The sequence below is a fragment of the Mandrillus leucophaeus genome, unplaced genomic scaffold (genome assembly GCF_000951045.1).
Source record: "Mandrillus leucophaeus isolate KB7577 unplaced genomic scaffold, Mleu.le_1.0 Scaffold1167, whole genome shotgun sequence".
Lineage (NCBI taxonomy): Eukaryota > Metazoa > Chordata > Mammalia > Primates > Cercopithecidae > Mandrillus > Mandrillus leucophaeus.
This window is the reverse complement of record NW_012099954.1, coordinates 409,090-413,429: the sequence shown is the minus strand read 5'-3', so window position 1 is coordinate 413,429 and position 4,340 is coordinate 409,090.

The following is a 4,340-nucleotide window of genomic DNA, read 5'->3' as shown; positions in this document are numbered from 1 at the left end:
CCGAGCCTGCCCGGGCCGGCCCACCTCTGCAGCGCTGCAGCTGCAGGAGGGGAACGATTCAGGAACCTGGTGGGGGTTGGGGGGCGGCTGACAGAAAATCAACCATCCTGCAGGGAACCAATGAGGGTCCCACTGGAATGTCCTCGAAGAGCTACAAACTTTCGAAAGCAATCTCAGGTCACAAAACATGATTTCCGTTTTTGTCTGTTGGAAGTGTGGGGATGTGGGGGTGGGGAGAGGCAGAGCCCATGAGTAGTATGAGAAGTCTTCTACTTACTTTCCAACCTGCCTAGTCTCACACACACATTTGTGTACACATACATTCATACACACATAGAGATGCACAAATACACTCATGCATACATATGTATACACACATAAGCACAAGTACACACATGCATACACACATGTATACCTCAGCACACATACTCATGCACAATTTTTAAACTTTTTGCAGTCTGAGGCTCTCAGAAGGCTGTCATTCTATGGTACCTAAATGATACCGCTGCGGCATAGGGCAGGAAGACCCTTTGACTACATTTGACCAATTCCTGTCTTCCTGAGTGTAACCTCCTTTCCATCATATATGTGTGGCCTCTGTTTCCTTCCACACCTAATAGCAGCTGCTGCCTCAGTTTACCAGTGCTGAAAATGTGTTAACAGCTGCTATCCAGCATGCTAGTATTTCTTGGTAATGGAAGTTATCACTAGTGTATATAATCAAATGGAAAATAGGATAATTTCTATATGCCCATATTAGCAAACTTATGAAGGAAGAGGTAGGCCTTCTCCTGGACTGGTAGCCTGATTCAGGAATGGGTTGGATGGCAAGAGGGAGAACTGAGGTGTCAGCAGATTTTAAGATGGGATGGAGAGAACCATGCCCAAGTGCCACAGGGTAGCTTATCTGCACAGGGATAATTGGGAATTCACTGCCATAATTCCCACTAATTTGACATTTTTCTAGCTTCCAAGAATGACCATATATATATGGTTTTATATATGTGTGTATATATATACCTCTCATGTATATCAGAGTGAACTCAATCCACTCCATAATCAATTGAACTACATGGGTGTCTACTAAAATGAACTTCAGTTCACCAGAACCGAAATGTCATTCAGCAGCTTGTCTTCTGTCTCCTTAAGAAATGGAATCCCCACATCCCCACACCACTATCTATATAGTAGTCAATCATTTGTGGTCATTTTACGGAACTCTTAACTCGTAAGATTCTCTTTTGTAATGCTTTAACAAGTTTTGCCAGAAAGAGTTGTTGCCTATGCAGCACTTTGTACATTTTACTATTACACTTTTGTTGTTCTTTTTTGCAACTTCTTTTTTCCCCCACTACCCTATGAACTCTTCAAGGGCAGAGACTAAATGTTACTCATCATTGTACCCTTAGTACCTAACATTGTAAGTTATAGTAATGGCTCATAGATACTGGATTAATTCCACATATTAGTCATTATATTCCACTGTGCTTTTATAACTGTAATTAATAGTATTCTCTAAAGAATTTTTAAACTGTTACACGTGGGGAACTATTTAACAAGGGTTCCATATGCTATATTTTCCTTGGATCTCCATTTAAAGCAAGGACTCTTCAGTCAGTTAAAACTGAAAAATAGTAAAACTTCACAAATTACACAGAATACTGAGGTCTGTAATTTACTTCTTTCATTATTACTATTTTTTTTTTTGAGACATAGTCTTACTCTGTCCCCCAGACTGCAGTGCAGTGGCATAATTATAGCTTACTGCAGCCTGGACCTGCTGGGCTCAAGTGATCCTCCCACCTCAGCCTCCAGAGTAGCTGGAACGACAGGCACACACCACCACACCTGGCTAATTTTTGTATTTTTTGTAGAGACAAGGTTTTGCCACATTGTCCAGGCTGGTCTCAAACTCCTGAGCTCAAGTGATCTGCCCACCTCATCCTCTCAAAGTGCTGAGGATACAGGTGTAAGCCACCGTGCCCAGCCTTTTTTTTTTTTTTTTTTTTTTTTTTTTTTGAGACAGAGTCTTGCTCTCTTGCCCAAGGTGGAGTGCAGTGGTACAGTCAGCTCATTGCAACTTCAAACTCCTGGGCTCAAGCAATCCTGCTGACTCACCCTCCCAAGTAGCTGGGATCACAGGTGCACACCACCACACCTAGCTAATTTTTTAAATTCTGTAGAGACAGGGTCTACATTGCCCACCTGATTGTGAACTCCTGGCCTCAACCCATCCTTCAGCCTCGGCCTCCCTAAGTGCTGGGATTTTAGGGTGAGCCACAGCACCCAGTTGAGGTGTGTAATTTATAACCCCCGTCACCTCCAGACAAAACAAAATAAAGGAAAATCGGAGGCACTTTCCCTTTCATTGAGAAAGAGACTGAAAAAAACATTGTATTTCAGGGGATAGTGGGGTAAAAATCATTCAGTAGCTTGTCGTCTGTCTCCTTAAGAAATAGAACTCAATCCACTCCATAATCAATTGAAGTACATGGGTGTCTACTAAAATGAACTTCAGTTCATCAGAACCGAAATGTCTGGCATCACTCACATGGAACTTGTTAGCCTACCTTTAGACCTTTAGATCTCTCTTCATATAATAATAATTTTAAGAATAAGCTCTACCAGTGCTTACTATTTATTGTCAAGAAGCCTCAGGGCTTAGAGAATATAGTTCTCCAGGACCACTTCAAGGCAAAATACTGAAATGGGCAAGGCTTGTTTTCAGCATCAGTGTTCCCTTTTTACCACTGACCAAGAAGCCTGTGCTCTTTGGCTTGGTAGCCAGCCATGATCTCTAGCTCAGCCCTGTTTCAGAACCGGGCAGAGGAATAGCCTCTCAGCTTGGTCACAATAACAATTAGTGACAAAAGTTCAACTTATTGAAGGCTTATTGTATACCAAGCTCATTGCATGTATTAAAGCCATGTGAGATAGCTGCTAAACACGGAGTATCCCTCTCTACATTTACCTTTGAGGAGACAGGCATACCGAGATTGAGTAGTTCATTCAAGATATCACAAGTAGCATAGTGGTAGAGTAAGGATCAGAAGCCAGGCAATGTGGCTTGTCAGCCCACGTTTTAACCTCTCATCTTATATAATACTGCTTCTCCATATAAGAGGAAAGAGATGTGGGTTTTCTAATTAGGAGACCTGACATAATGAATGTTGGTATACATTCTGGCTCCACCGCTTACTAGCTATAAACTTATACAAATTGCCACTAAAAAATTACAATAGGAATCCCCAGATCTTCCTTCTTCACCACTGAAGTGGTGAGATGTTAGATCTGGATGTGGACTTACGAGCTCAAAGTAGGTCACTGAAATCTGTTCACAGACAGATCCCACTCAGGATTTCAGCTACTGTTCTCCCTATTCTTCAGTCTCCTTCCATACTAATCACTACCACACAGACCTATTAGGGACTTTAAATGACCCAATGTCTATAAAACACCTGTAGTGTCTGCCATGCAATAGGTAGTCAGTAAAGGCCATTCTTCTTTCCCATCAAACGTTACCGTTCTATGAAAACTTTCCTCTAGGTCAAAAATCAATTGGCCCAGTAGCCAGGTGGTGATTGCTTACTCACACAGAGTTAACCACTTCTTCAGTGTTGGTCAGCAGTGATTTTCAAAGGGTATAGATAGAAGTTCCAAAAAGAAACCAAGATAGTAGGGCATAAATCTCCCACTCCCTCATCCATATTTTAGCCCAAACAACTCCATTTCTTTTATATGCAGGAGTTTAGCCAATGGGCCACAGTTTCAGACTGTCAGGGTAACAATAGAAATAGTTTTTGAAAACTCTCAGATCACACTAGTCAGTGACCTGCCTACTCACCTCCACATCTGAAGTCAATCCTGCGAATAGGCTTAAAATATGTGTTGTTTACATACCATTCCTTTGTAAAATCTGATCCAAGAGTTAAAAAATCAGAAGCAAGGCCAGGCGCAGTGGCTCACGCCTGTAATGCCAGCACTTTGAAAAGCTGAGGTGGGCAGATCACAAGGCCAGGAGTTCGAGACCCATCTGGCCAATATGGTGAAACCCCATCTCTACCGAAAATACAAAAATTAGCCAGACGTGGTGGTGCGCGCCTATAGTCCCAGCTACTTGAGAGGCTGAGGCAGAAAAATCACTTGAACCCGGGAGGCGGAGGTTGCAGTGAACCAAGATTGCGCCACTGCACTCCAGCCTGGGTGACAGAGTGACACTCAGTCTCAAAAAAAAAAAACAAAAAAAAAAGAAAGAATCAGAAGTAACCACATGAGGCATGATATTTTTCCGTTCACCTCACATGTCCCAGTACCTCAATAATACAGTTTACTCTTGATTA